A 20,507-nucleotide genomic window follows, 5' to 3' on the forward strand; every position below is an offset into this window, starting at 1 on the left:
CCAGATGGTATCAACACTAAATCTAGTGATGGCATAGACCATGGGTCAAGTGAGATAATTGAAATGTCAATGTTTTTAAATCTCCGTCAAGCAAATTATGTTTATAATTGTCTTACTCGTCTCTTGGATCTTGTTTTTTCTAATTCAGATAACATTTCAGTGCAACTTGCAAATGAAAATATTTTACCAATTGATAGATACCATCCACCTTTATGCATTAATTTTGGAACCCTTATTTTAGCAAAGTACAAAACCTCTGATGTTAGATTAAATTTTTTTAAAGCAGATTTTCCTGCCATTAACTCATTTATCCTTAGCAGTGATTGGAACTTTTTAAATCAAAATTTAAATGTAGACGATATAATTGCACAATTTTATCATATCCTTGATACTGCCATTGAGTCATCTGTGCCTAAAACTACATTCATAGCAAGTCATTTTCCTAAATGGTTTAGTAAAAAACTTATTGAAGTTATACTACATAAAAAGATTGCTCATAGTAATTTTAAAAGGTCTCGAGACATTAAAGATTATGAAGAATTTTCGAAATTGAGAATTTTGTCTAAGCAGCTTTCTAAAACCTGTTATCAAGACTGTGTAAGTAAATTTGAAGTCGAGGCTGCATCTAAGCCGCAACATATTTTTAAATTTTCCAAGATTCTTAACAGTAGGGAATCTGGAATTCCGTCCACAGTGTATTACAAACGCAAAATGGCAGACACACCACAGGAAGTTGCCAATTTATTTGCTGATTACTTTAGCAGTGTTTATAGTTCTACTTCTAATTCTAGGTTACACAGTATTGATAATACAGATTTAATTGATTTTAACGACTGTGTATTTACTGATTCTGATGTAAAAAAGGGGATTTGTGCCTTAGATCCAAAAAAAAGCGCTGGGCCAGACAATATCCCTACACTTCTTCTTATACAATGTTGTCCCTCTTTAACTGGTCCACTTACAAAAATTTTTAACTTGTCCTTGAAAACTGGAAACTTTCCCAAGAAATGGAAGATCTCATACTTAACCCCCATTTATAAAAAAGGAGATAAAACTGACGTCTCCAATTACCGACCCATTTGTATTCAGTCAGCCATTCCAAAGTTACTGGAATCTGTTTTGCTAACTAAGTTCACCAATGAAATTAGTAAAGTTATCACTCCGTTACAACATGGTTTCATAACTGGTAGATCAACTCTTACAAACCTTATGTTGCATCAGAATCGGTTGATCACATCAATGGAGAGACGTCATCAGACTGATACAATTTATACTGACTTTAGTAAAGCGTTCGACAAGGTTTCTCATACAATTTTAATACACAAACTTAGTTCACTGGGAATTACTGGTAATATCTTGGAATGGTTTAAAAGCTACCTGTCATCAAGGAAAATCTTAGTAAAAGTATTCGGTTATAACTCGTATCAGTTTGAGGCATCTAGTGGGGTACCCCAAGGCTCCCACCTGGGACCAGTACTGTTTTCTTTGTTTGTTAATGACATTGTGTCGATATTTGAGAAAGTAGACATTCTTCTCTTTGCCGACGATCTTAAAATTTCAAAAACTGTTACCTCTGATACCGATTGTGGAGTTCTTCAGTCTAATTTGGTAAGGCTGTACAACTGGTGCCAGAAAAATGAACTTTATTTAAATGTCGACAAGTGTTGTGTAATATCATTTACAAGAAGTAAAAAACCCATAATATTCGATTACAACATTAATAATATCAATCTGGGAAGAGTTACACAAATAAAGGATTTGGGGATAGTTTTTGACGAAAAATTGACATTTATTCCTCACATTGATACCATCACTAATAAGGCAATGAAATGTCTCGGATATTTGCAAATTACGGTTTTGAAATTGAAACTTTTTTCCTTTCTGATAAAAAGCAACAAAAAAAAAGTAAAATTATAAACTTTTTTATTTTATTTTAATAACAAAATAAATCAACTTACTTGTAATTCTTAAAATAATTTCAATACAATATTATTTTTATTTACATTACAATGCACATGTTTTAAAATTTTTTCACGATAACTCTTTCAAAGTTTTTTGCTACATTCTTTACAGTGTTGCTTTTTGAAACCAAGATGAAACGTCTTTCGTTTATTTTTCAGATCTCAGTATGGCGTGTTTTTGTATTTACAACATTTCTTCCATTTTGGAATCATCTCATTTCTGACCGAAATCTTTATAATTTTCCCCAAAGCTCATGCGTAAGATGAACATTTTTTGAACACTATTTAATTTGTTATGCTTGATTTTTTAACCTCAACCCAGGCAATCCATGAGCAATATTATTTTGCCTGGTTTAAGCTCAACAAGTTGGCGCTAGTGACGACCTGTTACCGGCTGGTCATCTTCAGAAGATTTTTTTTAAAGTGGAGTTGAAGTTGTAATTAATTGATCCTATGATTCAGGGTATCTTTGATTTGTCCTTGACTTGGGTCTTCAATAAAAGATTCAATGGAATCAAAATCAGATGTTAACTCATAATTCTATAATTCTGCATTATCTCTCTTCAGTTTGTTGCCAACTTCACGACCACTATCATCTTTACTTTTAAAAGGGTTGAGTTCTTCTTAAAAAGGCAATTGGCTGACTAATGTCTCAAATTTTTCATCCGTTGGGTCCATTTTTCAAACCAAACAAAAAAGAGCTAAGTCCAAAGTGACGTTATTACCCAGGGGCAGGCGCGGTAACAGAGACCGCTCGCAAATTTCAAATGACAATATTTCAATTTGTGCGCGTAAAGGAATTGTTGAAAGCCGTTGGGGTACAAAAGTTATGATATTCCGAAAGTAGAAAAGAGCTACACATCTCTAACATAGTGAAACACAAAACCTTCAACTGTCGTGCGGTCACTGTGAACCGACCTGGAAACTTAAGTGTTAACATATTTGTGTGTACAATAACACTTCCCCATTTACAGTTACAACCATCAATGTACCGGATTATTGTCCCGTTGGTTGCTATTATCGCAGACCCAGGGATCAAAAGTTCAAGCTCCGTTTTATTTTATTTTATTTAGGATTTTTACAGCTTTTGCATAAACAAAATAAGTAGAAAAATATTTACAATATTAGAGCCAATTAAAAAAATCTACTGTAAATCTAATGACACATAATATATAAGAAAAGAGTTTAAGTAATTGTATGTGTGTGACGTTTGTATTCATGTGTAGGTTAATGTGTGTATGCGTGAATGAATGAGGGAGAAGTTATATGTGCGTGTGGGAATGAATGAGGGAGAGGGTGCGTGTGTGTTGGTGCGTAAGTATAAAAATTATTTTTTTGATACTTTTACTTATATTAAAAATGTTACAAAAAAGAGCTTGGTAAAAAGTATGGATTTTTTTTGTTTAAATTCAAATCAAGAAATGGTATAAATTGTATTTTTTAAAAGTATGTTGAATTTCAAAACCGTATTCTGAGAAAAAGCATTTTATTTTCAAATTTCACTGATACACACTGAACGAATAATGTGCGAGTCCCATACAATACGAGTACGGTAGCTAACCACAAAATGCAGTAAATACGATGTAATGTCAACAATAAAATAAGGTTTGACAATACGCGAACGTTGATTCAAAACGAACATACAAATGAACATACGAACAAACGGCAACATGTTCTTCATTTTTTAATAGTAAGTTATTAACAAGTCGTTGTCAAATGCCCCAAAAACTGAAATATTTAAGTGAACAAACGCAAAAAATTTTCAAATAATAATTATGTCAAAAATTATGATTGAATGACTAACAAGGAATTTTACGCAGTTTTTTTTTGTTGAAAATCACAATGTTTATTGTAAATATACAAAATCAAGTAAAAGTACAAAAAAACATAACAAAATTGTTGTAAATAAAAAATAAAAAATAATTTATTTTTTTAAAAAAAAGGTAAAGAAAAATTAAATGTAAAAATGAAATATTAGTTATTTTGCATTATTTCAATTAAATACAATTAAATTTTCTGTTTGATATTCAAAATATTCATTAAAACTAAAGAAACATTTATTTATTAAGAATACTTTTAACACTCTTAATTTTTTTTTTAAACAATTGATACATTTGAAATAATGTTAGTCTCCTTAAATAATTACAATAAGATTAAGAAATCTTATACAAAATAAATGCGAAAATAAATGTATTATTTTGAAGTTTATCATAATATAACTACTATGATGGAACGCGAAATAAAGTAAAAAATTCTAATTTTTATGCCAGCTTTAAGCTTTATTTAAAAATATATAAATATATAATTAGATATAAAAAAACAGATGATAAATCTTAGTAAAGAGTACTTATATTAATTTTGTTGATTTTTGAAAATATTTATTGATAAAATTCTAAGGTAGGTTCTTAAGACAACAATGTTGGTAAGTAAGTACATTTTAAAAAGTAGAACAAACCATGACGTGTTTAGATTATTTGTGATATTTTTACATTACATTCAACATGAGATAAAGCTCATTTCTAAATTTACCTAAAAATTTACATTTTTTTCGAGTTACTGCATTCCGCCTCTCGCGTGAAGACATTAATGACAGCAGAATGGAGGCCGATTGTCGCATTTTGCGGACGAAGTCTCTTAAGAATTCCGCAAAGCCCGGACTTTGAACTCGTCAAAGTTTTAAAAATGCCCCTAATTGAGCCGTATCTGCCGCGCGAGTTTACAAAATATCTTTTCCCAGTGACAAACTCCGAGGATTTTAATCAAAACTTACAGACAGAGTTTCTCACTTCGGGGATAAAAGTTAGGAGTAAAAGTGTTCGGACTTTTAATAAACAAGGACGAAAAAACACGAACGAATTAAACAGCCGCTAGGATCTAGATTAAAGTTGATGTCTCCTTAATGGCTCTCTGCGTAAGGACACGTCTCTATTATTATACGGAATCGTAAAATAAAAGCTTTTTTCGTATTGCCATATCAATTCAGGTAAGAAATTTAAACTTCTTCTTCTTTTCTGAATACCTATGTAGTTTGTACTCCAGAGTATTGCTTCTCCTAATAATTGATTTACCAACTGTTCTTACATCTTCTGGAAGTTCTTCCACGAGGATTAGTGCCGAGAAGCGGATCATGTAGTGCAATATAATAGAGTTTGATAGTGTCCATTCTTTGGACATGACCGTACCAGTCTCTCTTTTGTCGTCTACTTCATTCCACGATGTCTTCAGTCCACATATATCTCTTATTTTGATGTTCCTTTGTGCGATATCTTAGAGTTTGCCTGGTATCATCCTCAGTGTCTTTGTTTCGGAAACCCTCAATACTAGTTTGGTCCCGACTGCGTCTGTCCTCGCTTCATGCTTTACAAATTCTCATCTTGCTCTGAACGGCCACATGTTTCAGTAATAAAGAAAATATACATTGGTACAACACGATTCAATAATACATTATCTATATTTGTTTAATGAATAAAATAAGTCCCTATATAAAATGGATTTAAATGCCCTCTTTACTAAGATAATCTCTTCTGTAGAGGTAAAAAAAAAAGAATTCTGATTGCATTTAACTTTTTTGGACAGTTTTTTTTATTGGCAATGATAAATTATTTAACCGTACGTTGGCACCTGCTGAACATTAGATTATGATATTTGTATTAGTATGCGGACGTAAAGAACAAGCAATATTTTTAACGTTTTATCAGTATATATACATCATAAAAGTAATTGTGATATAAGCTTAACAATGTTTGGATATATAAACTACAATATGATACATTATATTGGGAGAGCACAACGTCAAGAAATTGTAATTTAACGAGACATTTGCGATAGTAATTTTAAAGAGTTTGCAAATAATTTAATAAAGATAAGTTAGTGAAAGTTTTGCATAGGTACAGCATAGTATAAAAGGATACACATGAAATAATATGGACTTACAACATTTTGATAAAGCTTAAAAGTGAATCTTATGTTAATAAACAAAAAAAACAATGATATTGCCCACTTTTTTTATGTTTAAACCAACCAAGTCAATTTTGAATCGTTGGTTGTCGCATCCCTTAAACTGTGCGTGTATAAAATATTTTTTTGAAAACAGTTTATCCAATGTTGAAGGTAAAGGTATATTTCAGTAGTTACATGTTTATTTTTTTAATCTATTTACAGTTTTAAAAAACCCGTTAGGGTTACATTAGAAATTTTATATTGTCCATTTTATGTCTCGTCTAGTCTAGTTAGTTCAGTCATCATGTGCATTTTCAGATTAATTTTAAATTTGTCTCCAGTAAAAGTTTTCAAGTAGTAAGGTAAGTCGTTGTAGTGTTTAAGACCATTATGTAGTATTTTTGACTGTCCTGTGTTTGTCTTTGCTTTTTCAATATGATAGTGTTGTTGTTGTCTGGTGTTGTATTTGTGTATGTCAGCATTTTTGACTAATATTATGTCGTCGTCTTGTATGTTTCTCAGTGTTATTTTGTGCAATTTTTTCAATTTTAGTCAGTAGTTTATGTCAAACTGGTGTGTTTTTTTGTACAGTTCAGTCATAGAGGCCAGGTAGGGTAGGTTGTATGTTAGTTTAAGAATTTTATTTTGTTGTCTTTGTATTCTTGTTATGTCTGTCTTGTTACCAGTTCCCCAGAAGGCGATCATGTAACTCAATTTACTTTTGACATAGGCTTCGTACATCATAATTTTTTCCTTTCTTGGTATAAAATCTTTAATTTTGTAGAAAAGGCTATGTAGTGATGCCATTACTTTAGTGAGTCCGTCTATGTGTTTTGTCCGTTTTAATTGTCTGTCCATTGTGAGTCCTAGGTAAGTCACATGTTCTAGTTCTTTAAGAGTTTCGTTGTTTATTTTTATGTTCATATTATGGTTCTTCTTTTCTTCGTAATCTTAGATTCGCAGATATTATAGTCCTATCTGCTTAAGATGAGAAAGAACTTGAAAACACGATAAACGAAGTAAATACAGCATCCCTGAAAATAAGCTTGAAAATGGATGTTTTAAAAACGGAAGTTATGAGTGATGCAAATTAATCATGTAACATCTTAATAAATGAAAACATCATTGAAAATGTTGATAATGCTATAAACTTAGGACACAAAACGAAGCTCGAAAAAGATAATCAAGAGGTAGAAGTAGAAAGAAGGCGAGGTTTAACATGGGCTGCCCTTGGTAAACTCTCATATATCCTGAAATCTCCGAAGTATTCACATTACTTAAAGAAGAACATTTTTGATGCTTGTGTTCTCCCTGTACGGCTGTGAAACTTTTGTGTTCACGAAAAAAAAATCATACAAATTATCAGTGACACAAAGAGCCATGGAAAGGAGAATGCTGGGTATTTCGTTGAGAGACAGAAAAACCAATGCATGTATTAGAGCAAGAACAAAGGTCATCAATGTGGTCCACAGGGCTGCCAACCAGAAACAGAGCTAGACTGGTCATAAAGCCAGAACCACAGACTCTAGATAGACCAAAAAAAGTCCTGGAATGGTGACTCAGAACGGGTAAAAGAAGTGTCGGCAGGCCCCAGACAAGGTGGTCGGATGACATAAGATGAGTTGCAGGAAGTAGTTGGATGGTGGTGGCTCAGGATAGGGAGATATGGAGACTAAAGGAAGAGGCCTTTGTTCACCATGGGGCAAAAGACGGCTAATGATGATGATGGTTATTTAGTCAGTTTCCTGACAAACTGACAGGTACATAACAATTATAAATTAACTTTAAAACTATTTAAAACTATTTAAAAGTGGTCGGTAGTACGAACTTACACAAAAAATGCATTTTTTTGGGAAGTTAGAGTTTATTACATCCATAAATCTCAAATCATATTTTTATGGTTCGGGCTCAGATATAAATTAAGCTTAATTCGAGTGCGGGAAACTATGAAATAGCTAGCGAAAGACAAAAATATGAGATTGAACTTTTGATACTATGTTGGCATGAAGTTGAAAATATTATTTATGATATCGCCGCTAGTTCTTGCTGAATAGTGTTCTAGTATGAAATTAAACCTCAGTGTAGTTTGTTTGTTTTAATAGATATTTAAACTTTCCGAACTAAAGTTTAATGAGATTCCATTTATTTGTTTGATGAGAGCTAAAGGCTTGGGGTTAAATGAAAATCGTTTTTAGTCGGACAAATTATGACTCAAAGTAGAGAAGTTTGTTTAAAAACTGTGATCAGAATAAAGCAAACACAAATGTTTATTTAGCTATGTGTACATATTATATAACGTGTTGCACCTTAAATCGATTCATAAACAGAATAAGCAGAATTTCTGGAACAGCCCAAAAACGCATTTAACCGGCTGTATTTTAATGAAAAACACACGATTGGAATGTATGTACAATGAACACGTGCGAATTAAATTATGTATTGCCATTCAAAATTATTTATTTAACAATTGTAGTCAGCATTAATTAACGGGTTATTTATCCCATTATGTAATGTAGACTAAACATATCGGACAGAATAACATTACAAATAACCAGTTAATTAAAAGAAAGCAGATAAACTGCCGATATTCACAGAAAAATATGTTCGTATTATCTGTAGATGCCGTAATCAGTAAGCCTTATTTATAGCTAAATTCTGACTTGCGTTTGTACGGCTTCTAGGTGATGAGATCTTGCTCTAGTATAGCTATGGGGAACATACAAACTGATCAGATTTGATTACACTGGGCAAGAAAAAAAATTATTGTTTTGTCTCAGAAAGGAAAACATGTGATTTTAAGTCTCAAGTATTTTTTTTCCTAAATTCAAATATGAAATTGGTTTTTTCCTATAACTCAAAGTTTTCAAAATACAGGCATTTACAATTGCAATTCTTGCCCCATTCCTAACAGCATGATATTTGAACATTTTGACTAGCTTAGAAACTGTTAGTAACATTTTTTAATTATTGCCAAGCTGCATTCTCTGGTGGATTTAATGTTGCTTAATTTTTTTATCATGCATCAGTGATCGAATAAAGTTTTGTTTTTGACCTAATAAAGCTCAGCTAAAATGAAGTGAGAGTTATCACCGGAGCCCTTACAGGACACTGCAGATTGAACTAACACCTTGCTAGAATAAACCGGTCTGAAATTTCTAGATGTAGATTTTGTAGTGCAGATGAGGTAATATCTATACACACTTTATGTAAATGTGATATTTTACATTGTAAGAGGAGCCTCATACTGAAGGGACCACTGGTTAAGCCCGAGGATGTTAAAGAGCTCGCCTTTTATTTAATAGCCTGATACTTTGCGGATCTGGGCTTGGAGGGGGATATTAAACAAACTGTAAACTCTCGCTTTCCACTCGGTAACCAGGCTCTTTATAGACCTGGACTTGGAGGGCGAGAATTATTCACGGAGACCCGTCACAAAAGATCCTTACAGGTGGCAGTGACGTCAGAAGCTTGCATAGCACTGACCCTCACCACTAAGAAAAATAATAGTGATAGTAATTGTGGACCCACAAGGTGTGGTTCTCCCAGAGCATGAATTATGTCATACCCAAAACCCGTATGACTTTTGCTCAGAGACATCTCTCATTTATCGCACCGAGAGTGATCAATATTTTGGAAAAACGTATTAAACTCTCAAGAAAAAAAAATATTTTCAAGAAAGAAGTTAAGGACTGGATTTTCCTTAGTGGGAAGAATTTGAGTAGGAAACTCCTTGATGATTTTCCAAATGCTTGAGTTGACTGTTTACCATATTGATGTGCCATATATATTTATTTAAAAAAATATTTTTTACAATTATTTTTTATGTTTCTAATCCTATATTTTGGTGATATACTCATGTCTCTGTGTCATATAATTGCTCGTCCCATCTCAACACAGGACTTATAGTCCCATAGACTTGGGACTTATTGTCTCAAAAAATGTACAATAGCCTTATGTATGTAAATAAATAAAATAAATGAATAGAATTCCATTTTTAATTTTTGCATCACCGATTTCAGGAAACCTCCGATTGAGGCACATGAAATCAGAAGATTGTCCATGGCTTTGACAAAACTCTGTGGGTGATGGAGAAATTCCAAAGGCAAATTTGAAAACAAAATACAAAACTGCAACCCACTCGCGCGACCAAAATCATGTTGACCAATGTTATCATCTGTTAACAGAACTTTTCCCCACTCAATTATTTGATGGACGACACACATATAATAAATAGTTTGTACTCACCTCCGGATGGTGCCAGCTTCCTTGATGTTAATTAACAGTGGTTTACTAATTGATCACCCGTCATTTTTATCACGACACTATTGACACGAGTCATTGGAGTCACCACTCTTTTTCATTGAAAAAAAATCCAGTAGCAGTTTTCAATACTTTTCAAGCAACATTATATTCATAGTTTTTGTAACATTGTTTGAGAGCAATTTTCGGGTCAGTATAACCCAATGTCCCGGGTCGGTATGACCCGATTTCCCGAGTCGGTAAGATCCAATGTGTCCGGTCGGTATGACCCAATGTTCTGGGTCGGTATGACCCAGAGATACTGGGTCACAGAGACATCGCAATCCGTAACTCACATCACACTGAATTTGAGGAATTCCGCAAAATTGATTGATTTTTATATAGTTGATATAATTTATTTTTTTATAGAAACACTCTTATTTGATTTAAAATAATCTTGTTTTAACGAATTAAACGATAAAAAAACCGTGATTAAATTATTGCATTCCTTTTCTTTTTCATTTTAGTGAATATTATATTTAAAAATTCACTTCACATGAAAATTATTTTAAAGTTACATTTTCATAGTTTTCACTTGGACAGCATCTGTGAACAAAAAAAGTACAAATAAGTAAGCGCTTATTAAAAATATTGAAACAAAGTTGAAATCGTCATTCCTTATTTTCTAATGTGCTAAATGAATAAAAGTAATAATTTTGTATAAGAGAAGATACAATTGCAGGAGACTGCTGCGAGATATTGCATACATTTATAAAGATACTATCAAGCATGTTCTCCAGATGTTATTGAAGTTTATGCTAATGTAATATTATAATTTTTTAATTTTTGCTACTAATTATTAATAAACATACTTCCACTTTCCATTATGTTGCATCCCAACTCAACACAACACTTTTGGTCTCATGGAGTTATGGATACTTTATTATTGTTGTTTTGTAATATATATACAGGGTAACTTAAACTGAACTCACCATAGCAAATTCACCCGTAGAGGAGATCATTTGCTAACTATTGGATTTAACTTTCCCTAGCTAAAGTTTTAAAGTTTGGGACATAAGTTAATTTTTATACTTTATTGAGATTTTTCCAAAATTTGACCTTCATTATTTAAGTATTTTTATATTATTTGTTGGTAGTCATAAACATTTGTGATTTGAATACATCGGAATTTCCCCCAAACAAGGGTTAAAAAACAAGATATTACAACAAATTTAACGTGAAATAAAAAAAAAACCACGGTAGTTCAATAATTTATTCTAGTCTGTTAGTTTTCTAGTTTGTCACCTTTTTTTTAAAGAGTAATGTCTTATTTTTTCACCCTTGTTTAAGAGAAATTCCTACGTATTTCAATCACACATATTTATGACTTCTAAAAAATAAAAATAAAAATACCAAATTATGTTTTTATTGTTGCGCGATTAAAAAAAACATTTGTTTTAAAATGGCAAAATCGTATGATTTCCTAATTTTGCGTTCGTTTTACCAGACTACAGTCTCAAATAAAACTCAACAAAGTTCATGCCACTATATACGACAAACAATGACACTAATGTACCGACTGCCGAATGCTGACTGTGACACGATATAAACAGCTGGTACATAAATATTTTGAGTCCATGACCTAGCAACACATGTACTATAAATAAAATTACGAGTTCATTTACCTCACGCACAAAATCAAACTGAGAAAACAAAATCTACGGCTAAACTGCCAAGACAAATCGGGTTAAGTTGGGATGCTTTTAAAAAGATAAAACACGTTTTTAGAAATAAGAAAATCTTAAATAATCTGAAGACCAAAGCCCTGTGTTCTGCCGGTGACAACAAATGGTCTTGAAACGATATCACTCACTGCCCGAAGTGTAAACAAAAGTGAGTGCATTTATCGGTCTATAAAAAAATAAATATTGGGTATCTTCTGAACTCACTGAATAAGGATCGAGCAGATGAGACGCCGTACAAAGGTGACCAATATTGCTTAAAACATGGGAAGATGAAAATGGCACAGAGCGGTTCATATGGCGAGAGGTTGTCAGGTGGACCCCAAGAATACTAAACTCAAAAGCCTACGAAAATAAAAGGTAAGTAGAGAGACCACAAGTAGATGGACTGACTACATCGTGCAATCCGTGGTTCATGGGTGGAAGCAGTGTCCAGGACTGAAAAACATGAAAATGTTTAGAAGAGGTCTTTGTCCAGCCGTGGAGAGAAACGAGATGATAAGAAGACTTAAATAAACATATAATTTTCTACATAACACATAGATTACCCCGAAGAAGACTCTTGTAGTTCCTGTAATGGTAGCTCAAACATTGGAACGAGTCCAATCTACACCCAATCACCCAAAAAAAAAAAAATTCTAAATTGGAGAACAAAAGTAAACAAGAATATGATTATATAACACGTGACTCTATTTGTGTTGGTATCACCATTTTTGTGATATATGGGGTGTGGCTTATGGAGTAATGTGTGTTGAATGTGGTGATTATTTTACATTTATAGCAGATTAGGTATTTTTTGTATTTGTTTTTTTTCTTTTTTATTATTACTGTCAATGAGACTCAGCTTCCGTTCAAAGCAGAGAGCTGAGTCTATATTTTGAAATGTGTTTGTTTATTTTATGCACCGATGTTGAAAGTTTCTCAGGTACGGGAAATTTACATAGGAAACAAAATTTTTAATAAAAAAAATATACAATTAATATACCTTCATCATATAATAATTGTAACAATATTGTTGATTAATTTAAAGCAAGTAAAGCCTCGTTTATATGTAAATTGATGTGTGACACGATACAGGCTAAATTGTTATGGGGAACATCATACAAATGGTAGCTAGTAATTTAATATGACAGGTAAGTTTGATTAGAGTCCCGAATAAAGGTTTGTTTATTCATAAGTTGAGTTTGAGGGATGGGAATTTTCAGTTTAGTCTAAGTAAACTATAATTAATAACACGACCAAGGGTGGTGTTCTGAACCGTATGGCGCGCGTATGGAACGCTTCTTTTAGCACGTTTTACGTACTAAATAAGCGATAACAAAGCATTCTCTGCCGTTTAGAATACCATCCAGAGACCGTGAAAGGGAAATATCACATAATATGAAAGCCGATAAAAATATATAAAATAGATTTAGAAAAATGAATTATATTTTCAATATCAATATGGATATTATATAGAAATGTTTTTATACATAACTTTAAAAAAGAAATTATTGAAAAATATGTCGCCACAAAAACGGGACATGTTTGGGATTGATAGTTGTGATGGGTAAAAGCTCAACCAACTTTCGGGTGTCTACAGGAGTGCCTCAAGGGTCAGTAATCGGACCACTTCTCTATCTCCTTTACACTAAAGATAAAATCCACATTAATTATCAAGGAATGTGGATTGTGGTCTCACTGCTATGCAGATGATACGCAGATTTATTTTTATTGCAAACCAGGCGAGAGAAGTGTGCTTGTCAATTTAATTGATGAATGCATCAAGAAAATAGGAAACTGGATGGCTGAAAACAAACTAACATTAAACCCATCAAAAACTAAACAACTGTGGGTGGCTTCAGCCAGACGACAGAATTTGATCCAGGATACGGCTCTACCCAATGTAGGGAGTACCGCTTTACCCACCGTTAAACTACTGAGAGTTTTACTAAATTCTGACCTATCTCTTGATGCTCAAATTAGTAGAACGATAAGTTCATGCTTCCAGCTGAGACAAATTAAATGCATATGCAAAAATTTGCCGGTTGATGCCGCCCGTCAATTAATAAATGCGGTTTTAGTGTCTAGAGTCGATTATTGTAATGGTATCTATGCAGATCTACCAATGAATAAAATGACTCGCCTACAATCTGTATTTTCGGAATCTCTAAGTTCAGTCATATCACTCCACTACTTTGGGAACTACACTGGCTACGTTTTCCACAGAGGGTCGAATACAAACTCTGTTGGCTTATGTATAAGTCACTGCACAACTCTGCTCCGGAATATCTAAGGAAACTATGCATTCCAGATGAACTTGCTGACAGGCGTCTCACGCCTAGATCAGCTACGTCTACGGCGAGAGGAAAAGTTATTATACCTCTACGCAAACAGCGCACTAAATTTAGTGAACGCGCATTTGCGGTCGCAGGCCCTATGGCATGGAATGCTCTCCCAGCAGAGATGCGAGGCTGTGAAAGTGAAGTGATGTTTCGGAAAAAAACTTAAAACCCACTTGTTCTCTAAATCATTTGAATAAATCCGTAGCATGTGACAACAAAATAAATTGTTTTAATTAAATTACAAATTTAAAAGCTTCAATTTAATTAATTTAACAATAGAACCACTATGTAAAGCGCCCTTGAGGTATTTTATTACGAAAATGGCGCTATATAAGTTATCCATAATAATAATGACGTTGAGATTCATGATTCAAGATTCGTGACAATGTTCTATTTTAATTTAAACGGTAACAAACAAAATTTACGCGAATCGTGATGTATCAGTGGTGGTATTCTGAATCATCTCTAGCCTCTAGAGAGTGATTGATTTGAAGATTTATATTTTTTTACGTCTCGAAACCAGTAGAACCCTTCCAGTTACCGTTTTTTCTTGCCATGTGTGTATGTTTTACCATTCTTTTGTCACCATTTCGTTCTACATGTCCAAACCAACTCTGAGACCGTTTATAAATCTTATCAATTAAACCTGACTAGTATTTACGCTCTCGCCCGATTTCATCATTAAAGAATAACATAAGTATCATTATATAAATGAAAACTTAAGTTCTGTAATTCGCATAATTTGTAAATAGGTATTGCTTTTTAGTTAAATTGGTTACTGTGATAAATTTTTAAATTCTAATACCGACACGTATTTCATATATTTTTTGTGGTTGTGGCATAAAATTCAAATGAATATCATACATTGAAAAGTCAAAATAATCGACAAATAATCCATATTTAGTATTTAGTTGTTGTGGCACAAATTTCAAATTAATAATAAGGATAACACATTATCAAAAATAATCGACGAATATTCCATTTTTTTATTTGGTCGTTGTGGCACATTATTGAAATCAATAAAAATGACTACATTTAAAAATCAAAATAATCGACAAATACTCCATATTTTTTATTTGGTCATTGTGCATTATTCATATCAATTAAAATGACTCTAGGGTAATTAAAATTCAAAATAATCGACGAACATTGCATATTTTTTTATGTGGACCAAATAAAAAAATATGGAATATTGGCCGCGTCTGATTTCAGCTGTTTGGTACCAGTATAGGTTTTGGACAAACAATTTATCTTTGGTGTCTATATTACACTTCTTTAACATTTCCATCAAATTAGAATGTTTTGCTCTGTCAAATACTTTCTCATAATCCATGGAAAAATCTCTTTTCTCTGATCACGGCACTTCTGCAGCAAAACATTGATAGCTAATAAAGCCACTCTTGTACCGAAGGCATTTCTGAAGCCAAACTGCGTATCATCCAGATCTCGATACGCTTAGATAGATTGATTTGAATTATGTGCCGCAACTATTTATTTATTGAAATTTGTTTAAAAATCAAAATGGTTGACAAATATTGCATATTCATTATTTGGTCGTTGTGGCCGATATATCAAATTAAAACAAAATGTGCTTATATTAAAAAGTGGAAACAATCAATGAGCATTGTATTTTTTATAGTTATTGTGATAAATAATTAAAATTAGTAAGAAATATTATATATTTTCTGTATTTGTATTTACAAATTGAGTTTGTTTTGTATTAACAACTACGAAAATGACGCTGCTTTGTACGCATTCAGATATAATTATTTCTAAAAATAATTGAACATGGTCTTAGCATTGTAAAATGGTGAATCAAATATTGAGTTTCAATGCAGCCCTAAGCGTACGTACACGTAGGTGAGTACAAGAAGTGGCAGCTTCTCTGGACCCATATTGTAGTGGTCAGCATGTTGTGCTACGATTAATTCAATTTCGCGTAACTAGGTCAGGTCAACCAGTAACGTTAAATTATTAAGTACATCATTTCTCAAATACTTCATTGAATTGAAAAACTTAACAAATACATGTTTTTTAAATACATACGAGTTTGGAGAGTCCGATTGTCAATTTAATATTGGTATACATGCTCCTGAAGTATGCTGAAATTTTCAGCTTTATTTATTGTTTACTTTTTTGTGGCAACGATTTTAACTAGGCATAATAAGTCTGACACACCGTTGTCTTTTTTGCACAGTGTTTGAAGCGGCAGCTGCAACAGAACAACTCTATTAAAATACATATTCATCAAACCACTCTTCGCCGCATATCTTCTTAATCATTCTACCACTCCAATGAAGCAGGATGATCTATTCTCTGTTAAATATTGTATGACGAATTATTTTTAAAATTCTTTTATTGCATTTATACAAAATTCATTCCTTTACAGTGCTATTATAATACTTGTTTTGCGTATCTAAGAGGAAGTGAAAGCCTTTTTTTCGGTAATAATTAAAGGTCATATAATACGACATGAGTGTTTTCAGTCTCTTACAAGAAGATATTTATATAAAAAATTGTAATAAAAAAGTTTTTTAAAAACAATTGAAAATTTAACCATTAGTCTTAAAATGAACGGATTTAGGTGGTTTATTCATAAATATTTTAAACTTCAGCTTTAATTTCTTGTGATTCTTGATAAAATTATTTGTTAAATAAGTTAATTCCTTGATATTTATATGTGCAACACTTAAAAAAAAAAGTTAAGTTCTGAATTTGGCATTTAAATACATCGATATCTATGTGACTAGTTAAGTTCAAAGTTTTCTCTAAATAAGATTAAAGAATCGAATAATTTTTAAAGATTTTATCAATTAATGGATGAATTTTTCAAAAAAATGATGAAGTTTTTTTTAATAATCACTTTAATAATGAATATTCGTATTATTTTTACTTAATTTACAATAGTTGTGCAGGATCTTTTCAAACAATAATACCAAACTGTAATAACGACTACACAATGAAATAATACACCGTTTTCAATTATTTCAGTTTAAGGATATTTTTAAGTATCATAAATATTTATTTTCATTTTCTTAACCAATATTTTTATTCGTGTGTTCTATTTAAAATTTAAATCTATAAGCAATCCAATGCCGATTAAATCCCCTCTTCATCTTTGTTGTGGTCGCTCTGAGCTTCTTTTTGTTGTTCGTGGTCTTCAAATCAACATACTTTTTGCTCATTTCTCATCCAAGTTTTTGGCTAAGTAGCCTTCTCATTGCCATTTAAAGGTCGCTTTGTGGCAACTGATGTTCCACCTCTTAATTTTTTAATATACCTCTAAAGCAATTGACATAGAAACTTAATATTTCGAATTGATTGAACAAAATACCAACATTATCCAGCAGTTCTTTTAAATAACTTTATTCTAAAAACGGAAAAAATATACATACGAAGCCTACGTCAAATCTTAAATACCTACGTTATATGAAACAAATATGGAGAAGAAAAACCAAAATAACATAAACATACTACAAAGATGGCAAAAACGCAGATGCATTGCAGATATAATCTGCATGTATAAAATTATGAACTGTCTCATTGATGCCCCTGAAATTTTGCAAAAGATTCTTTTTAACGTTCCCACCCGTAGACTAAGAAATAATGAAATGCTTTTCCTCGGTCACTACAGGACCAATTATGGTGCACAGTCGCCTTTGCCCAGAATGATCAGGCGGGTGAACGATCATCAAAATCTTGATTATTATGGTGTAAGGATGTTTTTCTTTACAAATCAGCTAAAGAATCTGTATAGTTAGCCTATGCTTTTTACTTAATCTAAAAAATCTATCATCTGTCTTTGCTGCTTATTTCTGTTCCTTATATTTTTTTATTCCTTTGTAAAAATTTCTTTTAATTGTAATGTTTATAATGGACTTTGTCCGTAAATAAATAAATAAATAAATAAAATAAAAATTTAAGTTAGTATTTGACCTCTCTTATCTAACACCAACGAAAGAACTTTTTAAACGAACTAAACAATTAACTGTAACTGAACTTATTCACTTGAATTCTTAAAATTTATTCATAAATTGGCCACTGATGAAATTATACAAAAATAATTAAAACTTTTAAAAATATATTTTAAACATGGACACAATACGAAAATATCAGAACAATATCACATACAACAATCTAAAACAAGACAAGGACAGTCGAGACTTATGAACCAGATACTGAAATTATACAACAAATTAACAGACAAAACTTAACAAAAGACTCAGACAACCTTTGCAAAAGATAAAAAGAAAACAAGTTATGTTGAAAATTATTGTAATCCGTAAGAGCTTACAAATTTATTTTAATTTAATTTTTTACAAATTAATTTCCCTGGGGTACCCCAGGGATCCATTTTGGATCCATTATTTTATATTACCTTCGTATCATCAATGTTAAACATTTTTAAGTTTGCCAAACATTATGTTTACGCCGATGACACGGCACTTGTAATTTCTCACAGACATTCATCTATTGCGGAAAGTCAATTACAAGAAGACTACAATTCTTTGCTTAAATGGTCGCATGATATGGGTCTTCATATAAATGAAATAAAATCTTCTAATAAATGCAAAAAAAGACTAAAATTATTCATGTCAGATCCCCTTATGTACCAGCGCTGAATCAAATTAATATAGTCTCTCATAGTTTTAACTGTCTTCATAGTGGTGTTTTCATATTATGTAACTGTGAAAAAATTGGTGTAGTTGATGAATATGTGTATTTGGGCATAACTATTGATATATTTTTTAAATGGGATAAACAAATTACCAAATCGTGTAAAATATTAAGGACAGTTATAGGCAGGATGTTTAGAATAAAATATGTTGTACCAATAAAAACATTAAGACTTATTTATCAATCATTAGCAGAATCAATTATTAGGTACGGTATTACCGGTTGGGGCCTTTCTTGTAAAACCGGTTGGGGCGTTTTTTGTAACAGAGTTTTATATTGATTAGCATTAAATGTCATCTATTTTATTTTTTATAAATAAATTTTGTGTTTAAATTTATACAATTTATCTAACGTTTCTCTATGTAAAGGAAAAATAAGAAATCTGCTGACAAGCCGGTTTCGCGGTTAAGTGGGTTTCATTATTTTTCCTTTTATATTTTCTGTACATGTTTTTACCTTCTTTAATATAATAAAATAAATATATATTTATATATTTAATTTTTAAAAAAGCTTATCCCTAGCCTGGATATATCTTTCTAAAGCTCTTTTTGTCACTCGTAGTTTTACCATGTATATAAACAGACACCAAATTTTGTATTAAAACTATGCGTTGTTAATTTGTTTAAATTTATTTTTTAAATACCCACGAAACAAATGTGAACCGTTTAAATTGCTTTGTTTTTACACTAAGGGGTAAGGCAATAAAAACCCTTGAAAAGGTAATGTTGTGTTCATCTATAACCTTTTAAGTAATAAGATTTCCCCATGCGTTAATATACCGGACATTAACGGAGCTCCAGGTGGAAATTCGACTTAAAAGGTTCAGTGTTTAACTCCGATAATTAGGAATTTATAATTATTCATTTTACATTATTTATTTTGAATACAAACAGATGTACAGGTTTAATGATTATAAGTAGAAACTATAAAAAAAGTGGGGCCTGCCATCCAACAATAAAACGACGGCGGTTTAAACAATACAAAGGATAAGTATACTTTATATTAAAATAAAATAAATATGGACAAAACAAGGAGATAGTGGAAAGTAAAACAAGAAAATTGTTGAGGAGTGGTGAAGTATAAAAAAAGGAAAGTAGGAGTGGAAAATTGCATTTTAACTAATGATAACGAGCAAAAAAAGATACATAACGTCTATTCTCTGTTATTTTGAATCACGCCTATTAGTATTTAAATTTATTTCAAAAGAGAGAGAAAACATTTTTGAGAAGGGAATATGGAAGTCTAGGCATATTCAGGGCTTATGACTTGTCATTGGCTGGTTTAAGTGGCCACTTTACACACTGTGAAACATTCACCATTCTCCCCATGTTTAAACATCCACATTTCCTCAACTCCTCAACTCAACGCCTATGACAGGTCATAAGCCCTGTAAATGCCTAGACTTCCGTTTTCCCCTCTCACAAATGTTTTCCCTCTCTGTTCAAATAAATTTTAATATGACTAATACCCTAGGGATGAAATCCAGCCAGTCTGCAAGCATTTGGTCATCCTCAAACATTGTTGAAGCCTATTAGTTCTCGTCTTTATCTGTATATGGAGTGTTAAATATTTGAAGCCTATTCAAATTCTTGTTAAATGTTTTACACATATTTCACACAGTTTTT

At 31.9% G+C, this 20,507-nt stretch overlaps 1 long non-coding RNA gene across 1 annotated transcript in view; it reads right to left on the reverse strand.

The window, feature by feature from the left end:
* Positions 1-10,144: 10,144 nt before the first annotated feature.
* LOC148282426 (uncharacterized) overlaps positions 10,145-20,507 on the reverse strand; it is a 299,440-nt gene continuing 289,077 nt past the window's right edge. The window contains exon 5 of the long non-coding RNA XR_015822101.1: positions 10,145-10,745. This is a non-coding gene — a long non-coding RNA (uncharacterized LOC148282426). The remainder of the gene's footprint in view (positions 10,746-20,507) is intronic.

Source organism: Micrasema longulum, unplaced genomic scaffold (genome assembly GCF_059751315.1).
Source record: "Micrasema longulum isolate JH-2025_06_02 unplaced genomic scaffold, ASM5975131v1 h1tg000331l, whole genome shotgun sequence".
Classification (NCBI taxonomy): Eukaryota; Metazoa; Arthropoda; class Insecta; order Trichoptera; family Brachycentridae; genus Micrasema; species Micrasema longulum.